General features: G+C 39.8%; 1 protein-coding gene across 1 annotated transcript in view; it reads left to right on the top strand.

The window, feature by feature from the left end:
• The window catches only part of LOC122788132 (glycoprotein-N-acetylgalactosamine 3-beta-galactosyltransferase 1-like), a 142,660-nt gene that overhangs the window by 6,185 nt on the left and 113,213 nt on the right, over positions 1 to 23,262 (top strand). The window lies entirely within an intron of this gene.

Here is a 23,262-nt window from a genome sequence, read left to right as displayed (position 1 = left end):
TCTCCTCTTGTGGGAACGGTGACTAGTTGTTCCATGGCATTTGAATTTATGAACTCCAGGAACCTTTGGGCTAAAAAGTTGGGGCTTGAGTAATGTTCCCTGTCTATATTTGGGTAGTTAAAGTCACCCAATATAATGGTGTTTGGAGATACATTTATACCCTCCAGTGTCTTCAGGAAGGCTGTGTGGAGTTCCTGAGTTTGAGAGGGTGGCCTGTAGCATGCTACAAATTGTAGAGCAGTTTTGCCTATGGTTAATTGCACCTGGATGGTTTCCGATGCTTCGTGCGTTGCCACCAACCTGGAGGTGTGGGTATCCTTGATGAATATGGATACACCCCCTCTTTTTTTGGTGTGGTCCGGGTTTTGGGGCTGGAACGCATGATATGAGGTAAAACCTGATAGTGCCGGGGTGCTCCAGGAGCCTTGAAACAGGTTTCAGTTACAGCACAGACATCGATGTTCTCCATACTGAGAAGGGCCTCGAGTGCGTGCATTTTGAGATTTAGACTTCTGGCATTGAGCAGCATTACCCTTAGTTTCTTCCCATTTTTGTTTTCTAGGGTGGTAGGTTTAGAATTTGAGCCTTGCCTAAAAAAGGCACTATGGGGGTGGCAAGAGCCTTAGCCAATATCCGGAATCCCAGGGGTGACAGGTGCAAGCCGTCTCTTGCGAAGCAGCGTGGCTTGTCAAGCATGTCATCCCAGGCAGACAGACACTGGATCCCCTTTGAATGACACCAGAAATTAAGCCAATTGTTAAAGCTGATCATCTTGTCTCTATGTTGTGGCATCATTCTTGGTGAAGGAAGGATACTGCTCAGGGTCAGGGTCATACCTGCCTGGGCTACATAATCAGAGAGCTCCTCTATGTCTCTTTTCATATAGTCCAGGGAGGTACGTCTCAGGTCGTTCACACCAGCATGGACAATGCCTGTGTCATATTTGTACTTGCTGTGGAGTGACCTGAGTGCTTGTGTTATGTGGCGGATTCTAGCGCCTGATAGGCAGCTTACTGTGACCCTCTCCTTATTCAGCCTGGTGAGTGGGACGTCAGTGTGTCTGACTATGGAGTCACCTATGACAAGTATGTTTGGTGTTGTATTTGGCCTTAAGGGCTGTGACTGCTTTGCACACTGATTTTGTGGTTTATGTGTTGCCTGTGGTGTGTCATGAGATGGCAGTTGCTTGGGTGTCTGCTTTGGAGGCCTCTGCTGTTTAGGTAAATTTTTGCTCAGAGCCTCCGAGTATGTCTTAGTGTGTTTATGTGTTTGATTCATTGTTGTGATAGCTTTATGTGAGACTGGTTTTGTGGTGTGTGTAGTTGCCTTCTCCTCCTGTCTGGTCTTGCCAGTCCTGAGTTGAGAGAGCTCAGCCTCCAGTTTGGCCAAATAGCTGCATCTCTTGCAAGTATTTGTGTTATGTGGGAGGAGGAGAGGGTTGTCTGTGTACATGAGGCAATTGTAACATTGCCTCAATATTCCCAGATTCACCAACTGGACAGGGGAGGACGCCAGCATCTGGCCCTTCGACATGTTAGAGAAATTAAGAAGTTAGGGGTGTAACTGAATAAGAGAGGACTTAGTAAGGAAGTGGGTACTCCTGGGGGGGGGGGGGTTTCGCTAGTGAGGGACTTTGTATAATACAGAAGTGCTAAACCAGAAAAGAAGATGCTTTTAAGACAAGTGCTGAGCTTTTTTTTTTTTTTTTTTTTTTGGAGTACAGTAAATGACCCCACACAAGAGTGCTAGGCCAAAGACAGAAAATATGCAAGTTTTGAGAAAAAAACGATTTTAAATATATCATAAAAGAAGAGTCATGAGTGCCACCATTTCCTTCTTGAAAATTACATACACGGGCTTGACAGAAAGAGCCCACAACTCTGATATTCTCTTAGATAAAATAATGGTCATTAGAAAATGATCTTCCAGGGTAGAAACATAAGATCTGCCGAAGCATTTGACTCAAGGACTGGAAAAGTAAACTTTTCTAAAATAAGTGGATCTCAGACATAAAGTCTGGGGTGATAAGCATCATGTAAAATGGTTTTGCATGCTTCAAACATGACATCTGAGGAAGAGTCCAAGTCTGAGTCAAAACTGGATAGTGACCAATTGAAGCTTATTGAAAGAATAGTTGACACCAAAGTCAAAGATTTCAGACAAGTAAGAAAGGATCAAAGAGAATGGAGCAGGTACAAGATCTATGTCTTAACTGGATGCTCAGAGAGAGAAATCAGTTCAATTGTCTCATTAAGTCTTTCAAGCTGAAAGTCAGTGACAAGCAGAAATGACAGAGAGCACCCTCTTGGAAAAGTCTAGGTTATAGGTTATTAATGGAAATGGAGAAGTTTTACTGCATCCTTTTTGTTGTTGTTATTTATTTAAAAAAATAATCTTTTTTTAATGACCAGTCTAAAGGACAATTATTTGGCTGCTCCAGCAGGTTCCCATCATTAAAATGAATTGGAAATGCAATCAAAAAGTTAGAGGTCATGCTATTTATTAGCTTGTGTTCTCAATTTTACCTTACAAACATAGTAACAGGACATAATTAACCAAGCAATGTCTGAGTACTATGCAGTGAAAACATCTGTGATCAACTGTCTTTAGCAACTACTTTCAGTGCTTTACTGGTGATATCTATTCATATAACTAAATGCTGCTAGGAGAAAGATACTTCTAGTCTTTAGTGTTCGCTTTCACATGCAAGTATGTGATTTGTTTCTCATCTTACTCGTACGAAACAAAAAAACACAAGAATAACTCCACTGGTATGCACCACAAAATAAAACTGATAATGTAGAAAACAGAAAAAATGTCGACTACTCACCACAAAAGTTCAAATCACTTTTATTCAAAACATTAATCATTGGACTTCATCAGAATGTAACTCTAGAGCATTGAAAATCATTTTAAAATACATAAATCCCACCCAAAAGAAACACGTAAAATTAGAAATACTATGATTTAAAGAGACGGCATTTGTAAAGCATGGAACATTATAAAATAAAAACGTCACTGTAAATCATACATAAATAGCATAAAAATAACTATAACATTATAGATTTCCTCTTTAAAACACTAATAATACCCAAAGTTTTATTGAAACATGGAAATTAAGCTGCCATACAAACTCTGTTTGTTCTATATTTTTCCAATCACCTCTCTTTACATCCTGGCTTGTCTTTTTCAAGAACGTGAAACAGAAATTTACCCTCATTCTTACAATATATTGTGTGCTTTGCATGGACATTGTTCAAATCACCCATGGTAATGTTGTAAACATGCTGATAGATTCTACCTTTCAAGCTATTTTGAGTCTTGCCAATAAAACAGGGCAACATTTAAAGCATGCAACATAAACCACCCCTTATGTGTTGCAATTAAACCTTGCAAATAAGAGCCCTATGGCACAATCCCTTAAAAATCTCCCTTGCATATTGTGGTCAATGTATTTTTACTGATTACATCTACCACACTTGTGTGTGCCGTTGTGATAAGTATTGTTGTTCACATAAGTGCCAATGAGTCTCTCTAATAATTGTTTAAAACTGTGTCTATTTTAGTAAACAAAGACTGGTTCCTTACCTAAATTTTCTATCAACACACCAAGATGGATAAAATTACCCCAATGTTTTCTTGTAGTGCCTTTTATTGTGTGTGAATCAATACCATACTCAAGTACAAAAGCTTTGTTAAAGTTTTTTGAACCATGTCTCCCCTGGGGGTCAGTCTCAGTATCACCTCTTTTGATAATAAATGAGGGGGGTCATTAAGTGGTGCTGCCTAACATCATCAGCACAATTGTCCACCAATTGTTCCAGGCAACCCTTCATCAAAAACATCTCTTTAAGTTTTGTAACTTCTTCTTGAAATCCTAGATTGTCTGAAGTAAGTTTAGATATCCCAACTACCTGTTTTTTTAACCAGGCTTCTTTTAATGTGAAAGGGGTGACAACTTGTGTTTTGAAGCAAAGGGTCCATATCGTTTTATGATTATAACATCCAAATAATTAACAGAATAAATGCCCAGTTGTATGTAACTTTAAAAATTTGGAAGATTTATCCATCCAATCCACCAAAGCAACTAAGGAGGAGATGTCACCATCCCACACCATAAAAATATTGTAAAGAGATCTAAAATGGGCTGTACATCTCTTAAACAATTCTGATTTAAATAGCAAATTAATCTCCCAATGCCATAGAACTAAGTTCACAAAAATTGGAGCACATGCACCCCCCCATTGCTACTCAAGTCTTACGACAACAAGGTGAATATTGCTAACAGGAACATAAGCATCACCTTAGATTAATTTTTATCGAATAAATATATTGATGGTAATACTTTTAATTTTTAAAGGTAATAAAAACTCTCATTCCTATAATATTTGCTATACCCAAACTGAACATTGGGGGGGGGGGGACTGTCACTCAGCCAGTTGCATTATCTATTGATCACATTGTAAAAAAAAAACTATTTGAAGATCTTTCCACATTTGTTAAAAGACTTCAGGCGCGTTTTAGGAAAACTTTCCCAAGATGTACATTCTATAATAAATAAATAAATAAAATATGCATATTCTAGTGATTGTCACATTAGATGTAAACAATTTATTTGCATCCATCCTATATGATATTGGATTGGAGTGGTTTTGGTTAATGCTCTCTGAATGTGATAACATTGGTAATAGAGATGTGAACATAGTATGTGATTTCACTGAGACTGTACTACACAACAATTTTATACATTTTGAGGGAGCCGTTCCACCATAAACAGTGTTGCTATGGAAGTAGCATGTAGACACTGCTACGTACACCTTGTATTAACATATTGTGAATGTAGGCACATTTTACTTGTAAGAATACTTCTTGCTGGAAACTATATTTGTGTTTTTTAGACTACATTTTTATATTATGGTACAAAACTGTAGGTAAATTTTATGAATTTACTGAATACATGAATTCAGCATCCACTTTTTTAAAATTTACATATAATATATCTGTTGAATCAATTAATTATTTAGATGTTTTAGTTAGGAAGGCTAGATAGATCATAATCATGTTTCATTTCTAACATTTACAGAAAATAACTTATTCCAGCCCGCGGTGGTGGTGCTGCGGTAGCGTTGTCGCCTCACAGTAAGACGCTGTCCGGTTTGATTCTCCAGTGGAGACGTGTGAATGGACGTACCTTCGTTGAAGGTTGTGTGTCAGGGCTGGTAACTCGGCACGTAAAAATCAACTACCAATCGTTAGCGGACTGGAGTTGTGCTGTGGTGACCCCTAACCAGGAAAAGCCGAAAGACACAACAACAGAAAATAACTTATTGCAATTCTTTTTTTTACATTCCAATAATTTCTACCCCAAACATCAAAAGAAGAATATTGTTAAGGGATAGTTTGTGCAACTGGCCAGAATGGTTTTAGAAATGAGGCAATGCGATGACAAAGCAAATAAATTGAATGTCATGTTTTTGAAAGGAGCTACCTAGAAGAATTTGTAGACAATATAGAAGTTTTTGTTAAGAAAACTAGGGGAATTTATATATCTTTATTGGGCAGTGAGTTTACATCAAGAAATAATTTGTGATACACATATAAATAATGGGTTCCCATTCAGAAGCCTGAAACATCATAAGCCTGAAAATCAAAATCCTGAAACCAAAAGCCTGAAAATTCAGAATCCTGAAAACTCTAAATCCTGAAAGCCCAAAATCCTGAAAGACCAAAATCCTGAAACTCAAAATCCTGAAAACACAAATAATGCTAATATGTCACTATAAAGACATTAACCCTGACCCTAACCCTAAGTCCCATCACTATCGCACACTCACCTGACCCGCCCCTAACCCTAACTCACTTAAACCGCCTCAACCCCAATATTTTCACTATTGCATACATGCCTAACCTGCGCCCTAACCCTAACTCACTTAAAACCCAACGCATGACCTAACACCACAGGGCTAAGCCACAATGACATCAGTATGTCTATTTTGTGTTTTCAGGATTTTGAGTTTCAGGATTTTGGTCTTTCAGGATTTTGGGCTTTCAGGATTTTGAGTTTTCAGGATTCTGAATTTTCAGGCTTTTGGTTTCAGGATTTTGATTTTCAGGCTTATGATGTTTCAGGCTTCTGAATGGGAACCAAATAATGACATCAAGGAAAGGAATTATAATGATCGTGGTAATGGAATATAATATTGTTAGTGATTATTTAAGGAACTTAGTTAACAGTTATTGAGAACTGTTTTCTTATTTTGAGAATAAGTATAAAGCACTGTGGGATAACCTTGGGTTTGTTTATAAAACGTCCCATAACTTGAAAAGTATTTTAGAATATAGGAATTGGTTGCAGAACATGTATGACATAAACATGGGGACAAACAAATGTAGCATGTGTTATCGGTGTAAATACATTTATATGGGTGGAACTATTTTTATAAGTGGTGTACACAAATTGAATTTAAAAGGTCCCTACAATTGTAGCACTGTAGGTGTCATTTACGTAATGGTTTGCAGTGCAGAAAAAAATAGAACACCCATTAAGAAGAAATATATATGAGCATTCCCACATTTTAAGAAGGCTAAATTTAGTGCCCTTAGTAAGCACTCCATTGAATGGAAACATGACAAGATGTTTAAGTTCAGGATATTGGCGCATGTTAAACAAAACTCTCAGGGTGATTTATGGGAAGAATGTTTGGAGTATAATTGATTATTATGGCAGATGTACTTATGTGCAAATAAAAACAGGAATCAGTGAAAAGATCTCAATTAATAGTGCTTTGGCACTTCATGCTGTTAAGTTATAATGTGTCAATATTTTAATATTTAAGACTTTCACAATGAGTTACATAAACATATACTTCAATTATGTAATTTGTTTTATTGAGAAGTTTTTTTTAAACTGGATTTATGATAAAATATACAAAGACAACTTTTTAATTATTTTGATCATATACGTGTAGTTACATGGCTGTAATACAGGATGTAATTGGTTTACTTAGATATTTAAGATGTGGAGAAGTTTACTGGCATATATTCTGATGAAGTCTAATTGTTAGATGAAAGTGCTTAATCTTGCCATTTGTTTAATAAAAGTACTCAAAAGTTAGTAGCATGGCGGTATCGCCAGTTTGTTGCTGCAATTTTGCATGGAATCATTGTGGATTATTGGCTTGTCCATGTGTGAGAGTGTTGGAGTTACCATACCATCCAGATTACCAGTAAACAACAGGATTACAGAACCTACAGCCATAGCCAACCTTCCGTCTTCAAAATGCAGAATACTACACTATCTTGCACACTGTGGTACAGATAGCTGAAACGTTACACATTTACTAATAACTAGGAAGGAGGCTCACTAAACTGTGGTCTTTATACTTATAAAACATTTTTTGATATCCCCACTCTCTTTTTGCTTTCCAGAATAATCACTTGGTTACAATGTAAATTTTTTTACACCATTTATAAGACAAAAACATTATACAATAGTTATAATATACTTTGCTTTACCACATACCCAGCTCTTCAATAATTAGAGACTTGACAGTAACTTGTAAAAGTCCAGGACTCTCTCTTTGCTGCAGACACACACACACACACACACACACACACACACACACACACACACACACACACACACACACACACACACACACACACACAAATTAAGCAAATTATTCTCATATACTTTTATAGCATCTCTAGTTAAAAACTTCTTTGTGAAAAACTTCTACCCATCTTAATTACCATTATTTCATTCTACCCACTACATTGCTAATAATTTGATCTTTAACCCACAAGCATGTATACACGCGCGCAGACACACACACACACACACACACACACACACACACACACACACACATGTATAACTGTACTATGACATTTGCTTGAGATCAAATAAATGAATAAATTCATGAAAAATAGCCAAGAAATGTATCTCAGTCGGTCTACTTCAGTAGACCGAAATACCAAAAAGCCGACATTCAGAACAACGAGACCACATGAATGAAAGTGCATTGCAATGAACATTCACAATAGTGAATATTCATATAATCGTCACTGGCCATTTAACAGTCCCAAATTGGCAAATTGAACTTGTTTGCTCAGCTGTAAAGTATATAGTTAACAATTCCCGGCAATACAGCACTGCCAATAGTCATAGCAGTATTTTACGGCATGCTTTCTAATCTGAATGTCAGCAAATACAATAAATATAGCCCTTTACCTGTTAGTAGTTGTGCTCTGCACCGAGAACACAATGGCAGAAGTCAGTGCAGTGGCTCTAGGATTGATCGGTAACATATACCACACTGTCTCATCCCAGAAAGGCAAGCATCTGCTGGTTATTGATGGTTACTTATACCATTTAGAGAGAACCAGAAGCTGTAAACATTATTGGGGATGTAAATATAAGGTTACTCAGGGTTGTAAAGGGAGAGCCATAACCACCATCGTGCCCAACAGAGACAGTTTAAACAAATCTGTTGCACATCACCATCCAGGGGATCCTGGAGACGTGGAGACATATATATTGTGTCATGATCTAAAGGTGAGAACCACATATAGTAGAGACACACCATGTTTACTAGTGGAAGATGCACTAGCATCCACCTCATTAGATACAATACACAGTATCCCTCACATGAAGGTTCTGTTGCAACAAATAGGACGTGTAAGGAGGAAAACAGGTGTGAGGGATAGTAATGAAGAGTTAACACCGCATAATATTGATTTCGGTGACTACCGACTAAAGAGTGGTACTTTTATAAGTAAACTAATGTCCAACTCAACAACAGATACTACAGTTCTTGTATTCACTACAGTAAACAATCTCTATGATTTGAGCCATGAATCTATCTGGCTCATGGTTGGTACATTCTTTAGCAAAAGCTTGACTATTATAGCAATAACCCAAGCCTGGGTGTGGGTAATGCTGGATTTACCCACAGTTGGCGTGGTTTGGTCACGAGGGTGAAGCTCGAGGGGCCAAACAAAGCCAACCGTAGGTAAATTCAGCATTACCCACACCCAGAAGTGGGTTATTGCTATTATACAATGACATTATTTAAGAAAAAAATAATTACTTTTCTTAAATAATGACATTGTATAATGCCTCCTTGCTGCCCTTCCGCAGCTGTCTGGTATTCTGCGTCAGTTCTGAAGTACTGCGTATCGCAGTACATCAGAGCTGTGGGCAAAAGCAATGGAGAAAGCAAGATCTCCATTGCTTTTTACTGTTTCACTATGTTAAATGGGTTTAACATAGCGAGACAGCTTTAAAAAAAGCAACGGAGAATCTCCATTGCTTATTTTAAAGCTGTCTCACTATGTTAAACCCATTTAACATAGCGAGACAGGTTTAAAAAAAAAAAGCAACAGAGAAAGCAAGATCTCTGTTGCTTTTTACACACTGCCTCGCTATGTTAAAGGAGTTTAACATAGCGAGACAGTGTTTTAGAAAAGACTTATACTAATGGAAAAAGTCCGGGCGACCGGACCTTTTTCCATTAGTATAAGTGGATTTACAACGTGCACGCTGACCAATCAGCGTGCACGTTTAGGAATATTATTGAGGGGTCATGGTATAATAGACAATTATACAGTGTTCATAGGTTCATAGGTTCATACTAGGCTATCTGCCCTAGAGCATTTATAAGCCTAGCCAGAGTGTGTTTGGCTTTCGCCACCCATTTTAAATTAATTTTGCTATGCCCTTTTTCGAGGTTAGTATACTGTGCCTCTGTCTAACAGTGACACAGAATTGATACTCGGGGTAAACCTATGATCTCCCATCCACTCATCAAGATTCCTCTTGAAGAGAGTCAATGAGGGACTCTGCCTAACCTGGACTGGGATTTTATTCCAGAGTGAAGGGAGCCTCTGGGTTATGAATCTGTCCCTCCAGCATCTCCTATTTATTTCAGTGCTGAGGTTCAAGTCTCTGGAGCACGTAGCTCGATGGGATTTGGATTTTCTGAGGTGCAGCATGTCCATTAATTCGGGTTGGACATGGCTTTATCGTCAGGCACAGATCGTCTCTGAGCAGGCGGTATGCCACTGAGTAGAGCTGGAGTTTCTTTAACCGGGCAGCATATGGCATCTGTTTGAGCCCTTTGATCCTCTTGGTGAAGTACTTTTGGGGTCTTTCCAGTTGCTGCAGGTGTCTGGTAAGGTACATCCCAAAAGGGGCATTGTACTCAATTATAGGCCTGATGAGGGATGAGTAAAGAGGCACGATAACCTCCCCTGATCTAGATGTGAATCCCTTCATGATTATGTGGGCTATATAAAATGTTTTTCTAACCACTTTGGCCATGTGGTTGTCAAATGAGAGATTGCTATCAGCTTGGGTCCCCAGGTCCCTAATTACTACTTCTGTACGTAATGGATTACCACCTATGTGGTAATTTGTGGGCACTTTGTTTTTGCCAAAGGGGATGACTATACACTTTTTGGCATTTAGCTTGAGGCCATGGCTCTGGCACCAATTGTCTGCTTCTATGAGGCCCTTTTGGAGGATGCTTGTGTCGGCTGGAGAGTCGATTATGGTGCCCAGTTTGCAGTTATCTGCAAACTTGGTCAGCCACAGTCCTTCCGTGTTGGCCTGTACCTCCGAGAAATATATACCGAACAAGAGAGGTCCCAGGACTGAGCCTTGTGGGACGCCACTTGTAACTGGTTTGGAGTCTGACATGGCTCCAGCAATTCTAACCATGTGGGTTCTGTCCTTGAGCCAGTTTGCAACCCATCTAGTGGCATAGGGGTTTATATTTAAGCTGGTGAGCTTATCTATAATGCCCGAGTGGGGTATTGTATCGAAGGCTTTTGCGAGGTCCAGATAGGCTGTGTGGACCACCTTCCCCTCATCAATGGCCTTGGTGACTGTTTCAAAGAAATCAACCAGGTTTAAGAGGCAGGATGTGCCCTTAACAAAGCTGAACTGTGTAGGATCCAGTGTCTGTAGGTCCCCAATATCTTTATTTATGAGGTCCATGATGATCCTTTCCATAGCTTTGCAGACCAAGCTAGTCAGGCTTATGGGACGATAGTTTCCAGGATCTGTTGAGGCACCACCTTTGTGGAGAGGGACCACTGTTGCTGTACGCCACTCTTTGGGTACATATCCTGTAGTAAGGCTGAGATTGAAAAGTAGTTTTATGTTTGGGTTTAGCTCTTCTTGGAGTTCATGTAGGACGCAGCCCGGGACACCATCTGGTCCCATTGATGCTGTGTTTTTGCTGGAGAGGGCAGCTCTTACCTGAGCATCTGAGATTTCAGGGGGGGGCAGCACTCTGCTGGGATAGATATTTGCCCTTTTGGTGGGGAGGGGGGGAGAAGTTTGCACTGAAGCTGTCAGCTAGGATGTTGGCAATGTATGTGGGTTCAGTGTATTTTTTGTCATTGTGGACTAATTCTGAGCATATCTGGGAATTCCCACCCAGGTTCCTAACATAACTAAAGAAAGCCTTGTGATTATCCTTAGTGTCCTGTGTAATTTTTCTCTCAAAGCCGGCCTTAGACGATTTTATGAGTGCCCGTAGTTTTTTGCTAATACTGATCAGGGATGCCTTCCCTTTTTGGGATTTTGATCTATCATGTAGTAGCTTCCTCCTTCTATTGTATAGTTTGTTTATGGCTGGGGTCCACCAGACAGGACGTCTGCCTTTGGAGGATTGGGTCTTGGTTTTATTTGGAATTGCATGATCCATGCATTCCTGAAGGTGTTCATAGAATGTGTTTATAAAGGATTCTGCGGTCTGGGCTGTATTTTCCACAGGCCCGGGGGCTTTGAAGGATTCCACCTCAGTTTCGAGGATTGTGAAATTTGCTTTAGAGAAGTTTTTCACTGTGGTTTTAGGGCTGGGGGTGGAGTCGCGATGTGAATATCTAGTGAGATTAGTTTATGGTCTGATCTTACCATTGAGGGATACACTTCTGTTCTGGAGCATAGAGTCCCCATATTGGTGATGATCAAGTCCAGTATGTTTTACTACTCGCTATGTTAAAGGAGTTTAACATAGCGAGACAGTGTTTTAGAAAAGACTTATACTAATGGAAAAAGTCCGGGCGACCGGACCTTTTTCCATTAGTATAAGTGGATTTACAACGTGCACGCTGACCAATCAGCGTGCACGTTTAGGAATATTATTGAGGGGTCATGGTATAATAGACAATTATACAGTGTTCATAGGTTCATAGGTTCATACTAGGCTATCTGCCCTAGAGAATTTATAAGCCTAGCCAGAGTGTGTTTGGCTTTCGCCACCCATTTTAAATTAATTTTGCTATGCCCTTTTTCGAGGTTAGTATACTGTGCCTCTGTCTAACAGTGACACAGAATTGATACTCGGGGTAAACCTATGATCTCCCATCCACTCATCAAGATTCCTCTTGAAGAGAGTCAATGAGGGACTCTGCCTAACCTGGACTGGGATTTTATTCCAGAGTGAAGGGAGCCTCTGGGTTATGAATCTGTCCCTCCAGCATCTCCTATTTATTTCAGTGCTGAGGTTCAAGTCTCTGGAGCACGTAGCTCAATGGGATTTGGATTTTCTGAGGTGCAGCATGTCCATTAATTCCGGGTTGGACATGGCTTTATACGTCAGGCACAGATCGTCTCTGAGCAGGCGGTATGCCACTGAGTAGAGCTGGAGTTTCTTTAACCGGGCAGCATATGGCATCTGTTTGAGCCCTTTGATCCTCTTGGTGAAGTACTTTTGGGGTCTTTCCAGTTGCTGCAGGTGTCTGGTAAGGTACATCCCAAAAGGGGCATTGTACTCAATTATAGGCCTGATGAGGGATGAGTAAAGAGGCACGATAACCTCCCCTGATCTAGATGTGAATCCCTTCATGATTATGTGGGCTATATAAAATGTTTTTCTAACCACTTTGGCCATGTGGTTGTCAAATGAGAGATTGCTATCAGCTTGGGTCCCCAGGTCCCTAATTACTACTTCTGTACGTAATGGATTACCACCTATGTGGTAATTTGTGGGCACTTTGTTTTTGCCAAAGGGGATGACTATACACTTTTGGCATTTAGCTTGAGGCCATGGCTCTGGCACCAATTGTCTGCTTCTATGAGGCCCTTTTGGAGGATGCTTGTGTCGGCTGGAGAGTCGATTATGGTGCCCAGTTTGCAGTTATCTGCAAACTTGGTCAGCCACAGTCCTTCCGTGTTGGCCTGTACCTCCGAGAAATATATACCGAACAAGAGAGGTCCCAGGACTGAGCCTTGTGGGACGCCACTTGTAACTGGTTTGGAGTCTGACATGGCTCCAGCAATTCTAACCATGTGGGTTCTGTCCTTGAGCCAGTTTGCAACCCATCTAGTGGCATAGGGGTTTATATTTAAGCTGGTGAGCTTATCTATAATGCCCGAGTGGGGTATTGTATCGAAGGCTTTTGCGAGGTCCAGATAGGCTGTGTGGACCACCTTCCCCTCGTCAATGGCCTTGGTGACTGTTTCAAAGAATTCAACCAGGTTTAAGAGGCAGGATGTGCCCTTAACAAAGCTGAACTGTGTAGGATCCAGTGTCTGTAGGTCCCCAATATCTTTATTTATGAGGTCCATGATGATCCTTTCCATAGCTTTGCAGACCAAGCTAGTCAGGCTTATGGGACGATAGTTTCCAGGATCTGTTGAGGCACCACCTTTGTGGAGAGGGACCACTGTTGCTGTACGCCACTCTTTGGGTACATATCCTGTAGTAAGGCTGAGATTGAAAAGTAGTTTTATGTTTGGGTTTAGCTCTTCTTGGAGTTCATGTAGGACGCAGCCCGGGACACCATCTGGTCCCATTGATGCTGTGTTTTTTTGCTTTGGAGAGGGCAGCTCTTACCTGAGCATCTGAGATTTCAGGGGGGGCAGCACTTTGCTGGGATAGATATTTGCCCTTTTGGTGGGGAGGGGGGGGGAGTTTGCACTGAAGCTGTCAGCTAGGATGTTGGCAATGTATGTGGGTTCAGTGTATTTTTTGTCATTGTGGACTAATTCTGAGCATATCTGGGAATTCCCACCCAGGTTCCTAACATAACTAAAGAAAGCATTGTGATTATCCTTAGTGTCCTGTGTAATTTTTCTCTCAAAGCCGGCCTTAGACGATTTTATGAGTGCCCGTAGTTTTTTGCTAATACTGATCAGGGATGCCTTCCCTTTTTGGGATTTTGATCTATCATGTAGTAGCTTCCTCCTTCTATTGTATAGTTTGTTTATGGCTGGGGTCCACCAGACAGGACGTCTGCCTTTGGAGGATTGGGTCTTGGTTTTATTTGGAATTGCATGATCCATGCATTCCTGAAGGTGTTCATAGAATGTGTTTATAAAGGATTCTGCGGTCTGGGCTGTATTTTCCACAGGCCCGGGGGCTTTGAAGGATTCCACCTCAGTTTCGAGGATTGTGAAATTTGCTTTAGAGAAGTTTTTCACTGTGGTTTTAGGGCTGGGGGTGGAGTCGCGATGTGAATATCTAGTGAGATTAGTTTATGGTCTGATCTTACCATTGAGGGATACACTTCTGTTCTGGAGCATAGAGTCCCCATATTGGTGATGATCAAGTCCAGTATGTTTTCCCCTCTTGTGGGAGTGGTAACACATTGTTCCATAGCATTTGAGTTTATAAATTCTAGGAACCTTTGGGCTAGGGCATTGGAGCTAGAGTAATGCTCCCAGTCTATGTTTGGTTAGTTGAAGTCGCCCAATATAATGGTGTTTGGAGAGACCTTCATATTTTTCAGTGTTCTCAGGAAGGCCGAGTGGGGTTTCTGGGTTTGGGAGGGTGGTCTATAGCAGGCTATAAACTGGAAGGCAGTTTTACCCACTGTTAGTTGCACATGGATAGTCTCTGATGCTTCGTGCTGTGCCACCAACCTGGAGGTGTGGGTATCTTTGACGAATATTGATACTCCCTCCTTTTGTGGTTCGGTCCAAGTTTTGGGGCCGAAAAGCATGGTATGAGGTATAACCTGGTAGTGCTGGGGTGCTCTCGGGAGCCTTAAACCAGGTTTCTGTTACTGCACAGATATCGATGTTCTCCATGCTAAGGAGAGTTTTGAGTGCATGCATCTTGAGGTTTAGACTTCTGGCGTTGAGTAGCATTACTCTTAGTTTCTTATCCCTTGTGATACCTATGGAGGTGGGTTTGTCTTTTGACCCTTGCCTAAAAAAGGCACTATGGGGGTAGCAAGAGCCTTTGCCAATATCCAAAAGCCCATGGGTGACAGGTGTAAGCCATCCCTAGTGAAGCATCGTGGCTTGTTGAGCATGTCATCCCAGGCTGACAGGCATTGGATCCCCTTTGAATGACACCAATACTTAAGCCAATTGTTGAAATTGATCATCTTGTCTTCATATTGTGGCATCATTCTTGTTGAGGGTAAGATGCTACTCAAGGTCAGGGTCATACCGGCCTGGGCTACATGCTCAGAGAGCTCCTCTATGTCTCTTTTCATGTAGTCCAGGGAGGTACGTCTCAGGACATTCACACCAGCATGGACAATGACTGAGTCATATTTGTACTTGCCTTGGAGTGACCTTAGTGCTTGTGTTATGTGATGGATCCTAGCACCCGACAGGCAGCTCACCGTGACCTTCTCCTTGTTCAGCCTGGTGAGCGGGACATCAGTGTGCCTGACGATAGAGTCACCTATTACAAGTGTATCAGGTGTGTTGTTTAGCCTTAAGGGCTGTGACTGTTCGGCACACTGGCTTTGTGAGCTAAGTGTTGCACGTGTTTTGTTTTGGGGTAGCGATTGCTTGGGTGTCTGCTTTGGAGGTCTCTGCTGCTTAGGCAGATTTTTATTTAGAGCCTCCGAGTATGTTTTTGTGTGTTTATGTGTTTGGTTTGCTGTCGTGGTAGGTCTATGTGAGACTGGAATTGTAGTGAGTGTGGTTTCCTTCTCCTCCTGACTGGTTTCACCAGTACTGAGTTGAGAGAGCTTAGCCTCCAGTATTTATTTATTTATTTATTTGCAGTTGGTTTACCAGGATAGTACATTGGGCCAAAGTGAACCCATTTTCAATGGAGTTCTGGGGAGAAAAGCAGTATGGCTATATGGCTGCATCTCTCACATGTGTTGGAATTTGTTGGGAGGAGGAGAGGGTTGTCTGTGTACATGAGGCAGTTGTAACATTGCCTCAAGATTCCCAGATTCACCAGCTGGACCGGAGAGGAGATTGACAACTGACCTTTGGACATGCTAGAATAGTATTGGGAATTCCTTTATAACTGAAAAAAAGGGCCAATGGGGAACAAGGTACTCAAGGGGAGTTTGTGAGGGTGTAGTGCTTTTAATATTTTAGTGCTGATTTATATAATTGCTTTAGTGAGCAAGTGCCAGGTAACTTAAATGCAATGTGTTACAGGTAACTTAAATGCAAAAACGACAAACAGTAACTTTCTTTCAAGTGAAACAAGGAAATAAGTACAGTAAACAATGCAGATATTACTAGGGATCCACAGAAGCACTGAAAAGCCGCATTTTAGGTGGAATTAGCGTTTCAGGGAAATAAGCAAACAAACAACAAGCATACAAATAAAGCTAGATTCAGCAGGCCTGGATCTAGTCTATGCTACAGCAAACAAGGTGTACCAATTTCAGTAAGAAACAGTTCAAATATGCAGGCACTATAAGCCTTTAACCAGAAATTCCCAGCTCAGAAGGGCAGAGTCCAGCCTCTCCTCCCACAAGAGTGCAGACCACGAACCTGCTTAATGTAAAATAACTGGCCTGAAGCCCAAGTGCTTAAACTAGAACTAATACACTTTTAGAATAACAGACACTGAGCCCTCAATCAGCAGTTCACATCTTAGAAGGATGTAAGCTACCTGTCCTGCCACCACAGTGCAGGCCACAAACCTTCCTAATGTAAAACAACTGGTCTGAAGCCCAAGTGCTTAATCCATAAGACTCAGAATGATAGCTACACTTTAATCAAGTTACTACCAAGCAGTAATAGATACAATTGAATACTTTAAAGAATGCCTGGATTAGTGCTCAAGTTATACAAACAAAGCTAGATTCAGCAGGCCTGGATCTAGTCTATGCTACAGCAAACAAGGTGTACCAATTTCAGTAAGAAGCGGTTCAAATATGCAGGCACTATAAGCCTTTAACCAGAAATTCCCAGCTCAGAAGGGCAGAGTCCAGCCTCTCCTCCCACAAGAGTGCAGACCACAAACCCTTTTAATGTAAAATAACTGGCCTGAAGCCCAAGTGCTTAAACCAGAATTAATACACTTTTAGAATAACAGACACTGAGCCCTCAATCAGCAGTTCCCAACTTAGAAGGATGTAAGCTACCTGTTCTGCCACTACAGTGCAGACCACAAACCTTCTCATTCCCAACAGTACAGCTCTTTTGATTGTGCACCTTTAACTCCTAGTGGGCGTGGCTTGAGCCTTTAAAAAATAAAGTTATCACCTTACAATTCTAACAAATACTCATTGACATAGGTCAAATATCAATACAATTGTGTTTGCCATCATGTATGCTTCAAGATAAAATATTCTGATACCTTGTACAGGGCATGGTTTTGGAATTATTAATGCAAATATGAACAAGCAATATTTGATGCCTAGAGGAGCAGTAGGAGGTAACTGCAGATGCACCTGGAGGCGTCACTCGGATGTAATGAGTAAAACAACTGGCCTGAAGCCCAAGTGCTTAAACCAGAATTAATACACTTTTAGAATAACAGACACTGAGCCCTCAATCAGCAGTTCCCAACTTAGAAGGATGTAAGCTACCTGTCCTGCCACCACAGTGCAGGCCACAAACCTTCCTAATGTAAAACAACTGGTCTGAAGCCCAAGTGCTTAATCCAAAAGACTTAGAATGATAGCTACACTTTAAAGTATGGTAGTCATAGTAAGACTGTCCCTTGTTGTTTTCCCTCAAGTCAAAGAAGTCACTGAAATTGTGCAATTTCCTATGGCACTATATATTTAATTTATTAACTGAACATGGTTTTGAGGTTGAAGTGCGTTACGTGTTGTGCTATTTTGAAGTTGCCGCTCTAAAAATTGTTAGGTTAAATGTACCTGGTGCCTGTTCAAAAGGTTGTTTGTTTTATTTCAGGTAGAACTTATGGAGGAAAGTGAAATCATTAGGTTTGTCATCAGTGTACAATACTAATCAGTCCTTCCAGTTGGCTATCAAAACCCTAGATGCCCTTGCATTTCTTAAGGAGTCTGAAGTGAATTCATATTTTCAGTTACTCAAAGAATGTTTCCTGTGGAAGGTGGAGATGTTTTGAAATACTTCTCAGACTGGTATGTCTATGACAAACAACATAAATTTAACACTCTGACTTCTTCCAGTGTACGTTTCCCCCACTATTTCCAATTTCATTTTGGAACTTTAGTGACCTGAATGACTTATTCTTGCCATGAACACAAAACTTCGTAGAAGCATGGCATATGAGACTTAAATGTCTCCTAGGTGCATGCGGTACAGACTTGTCTATGTTAATAGCTGCTTTGGTGAGAGAGCAGGACCGAGTTGATGAACTATGTGTCAGAATGGCTACAGGGTGTCCTCCTTCACCAAAGAAGAGAAAGCTCATTCTCCATGATCAACAATTTGAGACAGTACTGGCAAATAAAGAAGCTTAATCTCCTCTTGAATTTGTAAAAGCAATAGCTAAATTACTTAAAATGTGACTACTGTAACTTTAAACTGTGTTGGATCACATGGGCGCTGCAAGGGTTTATGAGATGCACTGTTTCCTTGGATAATTTATGTTGTAGTGATCTGTAGCGGCTATGATTACAGAGTTGTATAGTTTGTATTACTTATTTCTATTACAGAGCAGGAATGTATGGAGTTCATTCTGCGACTACACATACGTTTTTCATTTAAATGTGTGCTACTGATGTTAGTAATATGTGTATGCAGGTGCAAAATTCAACGATGGAGACAATGAGATATCTATGTTAAGACTTCTTTGTTTCACTATATGGATGTTTTGTTTAATGTATGGGTTTATTTGCTTAAGTGTGGAGCAATAATAGGGAAATGAGTATGGAGAGGATGTGAGAATTGCATATGTATTCACAACTTTAGAAGACTAAAGTATGCTTTAACACTTTGCTCGGTGTGGGATTCGCTGTGTTATTGTCGGTGTTCTGAAAGTCGCTGTTTTAGCAGATGTTGTGAATGTTCATTGTATTGCACTTTCGTTCATGTGGTCTCGTTGTTCTGAATGTTGTTTTTTTGGTATTTCCGTCTACTGAAGTAGACCCATCTCAGCTTGCTGATAACCAGACCATACAGTTCAACTCCCCTCTGGCCTCTCAACCTCTTAGCTCAATTGCCAAAAAGAAAAAGTAAATCCTCTGCAGTAAACTGCTCGGTACTAAAAATTCAATGGAAAAACAACAAAAACTGCAGGAGAACCACAGCTAGTGGATAAAGCAAGCCAAGACTTTAATAAAAAATGATGAGCGCTTTCGCAAAACCACTTTTGCTTCTTCAGATCATACTCAACAACTAAAACACCATGAACAAAATTTAGCTTTTGAGTATGATCTGAAGAAGCAAAAGTTCTTATTTCTTAGCTCAATTGCTTAAACATAGTAAGGCCTTGCTGAGTCTAATTATGATGGCTGCCAAAAAAGCAATTACTAGAAAATGGAAATCAAAGTTTAAATCAACTTTACTAGAAGTAGTGAATATAGTAACAGAAATAAACCAACTGGAATTGGGATCTTTAGAAAAGGATAGGATAGGAAAACATGGGAAGTATGGGATCAATACATGCAGAGGAGGAATGAGGGTTAAGAGAAGGCAGGATATGAATGAGCTATGTAATGTTTGACTGACAATGACTGGATTTATTATAAATGATGTATAATTTTTTTAAACAAAAAACATCTTTATTAAATTATCATGTATGACACTGGCAACCTTACATTTATATAAACGACAATAAGCCATACTGACGCAATCTCATTTGCAAACACTATACATTACAAACCATGCTGACACAACTCTAGCTGCAAACATTTTACATCATCACCAACCCCCCCTTTTTTACCTCATCCCCATGTAGAAAATGGGAAAAAAGGGGCCTGATGATGATGTATAATGTTTGCAGCTACAGTTGTGTTTTCATGGTTTGTAATGTATAATGTTTGTAAATGAGATTGTGTCAGTATGGTTTATTTTCATTTATATAAATGTAAGATTGCCTATGTCATACATGATAATTAAATTATTTTTTTTTTAAAAAAAGAATGTACAAAAAAAGAGTCAGACGCAATGAACACAATTATGAACATATTTTAAATATCTGCCTTATATACTTAGAAAGTTGATAGAAAAACAAACTTTGCATTGTAAAGCATTTTCTGAATGACACAAAATCTGAAATTCACATGCTTGTTATTATTTAGAATCTCCACTCTGCAACAATTTGCCAGGAGCCACAGACTGTACAAGAAGCAGAAAAACATACCTTTCATTTTCTCAAAAATTGTGGAGAAAGTCAAAAAGAATGGGGGACAAAAAGGGGCAACTTTAAAATATTATTTCATGTATTTAACAAGGTAAACAACAGGCAAACAGCTGCTTACCAGAGGAGACCCAAAGAGCACTGTCTGATTAAGTGACTTGCTCAAAGTCACAAGCTATGCAAATAGAGGTGAAGAAATTCAAGCCCTGTACGTTTGGCTACATGATTCAGTTTGTTAACATAAGTTCCAGACAACTCTAAATCACTTAAAATGCCAATTTGGGACTGTTAAACAAAACAATAAGTGGTGCATGGATGTGCATTTTCTGAACAATAAAAACTATGAAACTGCAAGGACTGTCATTATTGACTGACATCAATCCTCAATGATTTACCAGAAAAAAAGTTAATAAGGGACAGGGTATAATATAAGGCAAAATCAATGATACTCTGTAAAACTGGAAAAAGATAAGAGGAAAACTACTTAAATTCACTTAAAAAGTTAACAAAACTGTTTTTTAACACTTTTATTCACTTATCCCTTAAGACATAGGCAAGCACATTAATAGAAAAGAAAAGGAACCATATTAACATTTCTTTCAATTTACATACATTATGCATCACATATATTCTTTCTTTATAACTATTGTCAGTCCAGCATTACATAAATTGCTCAATGTGTGCCTTCCTTTATACCTCAGTCCTCCTCCTGAACATTATTCTGCATGTATTGTTCCCACAGTTTCCATTTATTTATATCCAATTTGCTCTTTCCCTTTTCTAAAGACATCTCTTCCAGTTCTTGACTGTCTATAAACCTCAGTAATTTTAATCCTCAGTGATTTACCAGAAAATGAAGACACAAGTGAAGGACATGGCAGTTACTACAGAGGATTACTATGAAACATGCCTCTCTATAAAACACACTGACTCAATTCAAGAACCCATAAGGCAAACCTCCACATAGTCCAGTACCTAGTCATAGGTGACTCCATAGTGATACACACAGATGCACCATTCAACAGGCTATGCAAGGAGACGGTCATGGTCAGTTGCCTATCAGGTGTCAGAATTTCATACGTTACATTTACACTCAAGTCTTTGTACCAGAAGTATACATATGACACAGTCATAGTGCACTGGGGTATAAATGGCTTGAGACATATCTTCCCTGGCTATATGAAGAGGAAACATGATGGAGCTCTCAGAATATGTTTCTGAGCCACCTAGCCTCTAGCAGCATTCTACTTCTGCCAAGCACAGTGCCACAATACAAACAAACAATTAGTGGCTTCAACAAATAGTTTAGATTCTGGTGCCATTATAAGGTGGTACAACTTATGGTAGCCTGAAAGGAGATGGTAAACAGTCCAAACTGCTTTAACAAGGATGGTCTGCACCTATTTCATCAAGGCTTTTATATATTGGCTAAATCCTCCCCTCCTCTCCCCCATAGTGCACTTTTTAGGCAATGGCAGACTTTTAAAGCTTCTAGCATAACAAAACAGAATTTGGATAGCATACAAATATTGCTTATCAATGCTAGGATCCTTAATAAAAAGTTCAACTCCCTACAAGCATTCCTTACCCTGGAATAAATCGATATATGCATCATCAAAGAGACTTAGTTCAAGACCAATGAAAGAGCTCCATCAGTGCAGGGGTTTAGTGTGTGTCACACATTTGGACCAACTCTATTAGATGAAGGCCAACCCCTCTTATCAGCTACTATAAGGCCCTTAAAAAGGGTGTCCAATTCTATTGTGTAATGTTACTATTAATCCAAGCACCAGGCTATTAGGAGTTGCCTGTACAGTCCCACCAAATAGATATGCAAGTACTCTAAGAGCTTAAATATGTCTCCCAAATATTAACCACAAAGATAGGTTTAAATATATTCAATAATAAATAATAAAAGAACTAGACAATACTCAGTACACAAACACAGTTACTTCAAAGTTCAAAATCACAGGAAATATTTTAAAACAACATTGCAGGATAGTCTCAAATAAGTGCAGGAAACATCTAAACTAATCTTTATATTCCTATCTATATCTAAAAGAGATACTATGCCCTAAATTTTACTTACAGACAAGTGCAGATGGTGATGATGAGTGGATGTTCTTTCTAGGTCCAAGACAAAATACAAAATGCACAGTCTCTCTCTGAGAGAGTTCCTAGATTAATATCAAACATTACTGCTGGGCAAACTTGGATGACATCACTCTTTGTCACCCAACGTCAGTTCCCAGGCTAAACAGAAACTTAACAGAATTTCACATCTCTGTGTGACAAATGCATATCTCTCAGATCTTTGCATCTGCTAGGAAGTCATAAAACAATAAAACACCTCCACATCTCAAACCTAGTAATTATTTTTTCAAGCCAATAGAAAAACTTCTAGCTCTACACATTGTGTCTGCTATTGAACTGAACTTGAGAGATAACATCTTTTGTTTATGGCCCAGCTATAAAGTAACTTAATCTCAACTATTCTTAAGTTTTGCAAGTTAATCTTCTATGTTCCAGCAGGGTATGCTGTGGTTACATTCTTGAAGCTCAGTGCATAAAATATAGTTCTGTATAAATCATATCAATATTCACAAATGACACAGAATTATTTACAAAATTCCAGATAGCTAGGCTGGCAGCATGACATTTCTTTCCTCCCGAAAACTCAAGCTAGTTTTTCAAGTGATCCTTCAGAAACTTTGCTTAAGAGGGTTGAGCCTATCTGGGAATACCTTACCCCATTCCCTGTCTTGAGAGCCCATCTGTGTCGGCATTGCTAACCCCA

This window comes from Protopterus annectens, chromosome 13.part0 (assembly GCF_019279795.1).
Source record: "Protopterus annectens isolate FY-2018-M chromosome 13.part0, PAN1.0, whole genome shotgun sequence".
In the NCBI taxonomy this organism is placed as follows: Eukaryota; Metazoa; Chordata; order Ceratodontiformes; family Protopteridae; genus Protopterus; species Protopterus annectens.
Note: the sequence above shows the minus strand (reverse complement) of the source record. Positions and strands in the feature narration are given on the sequence as shown.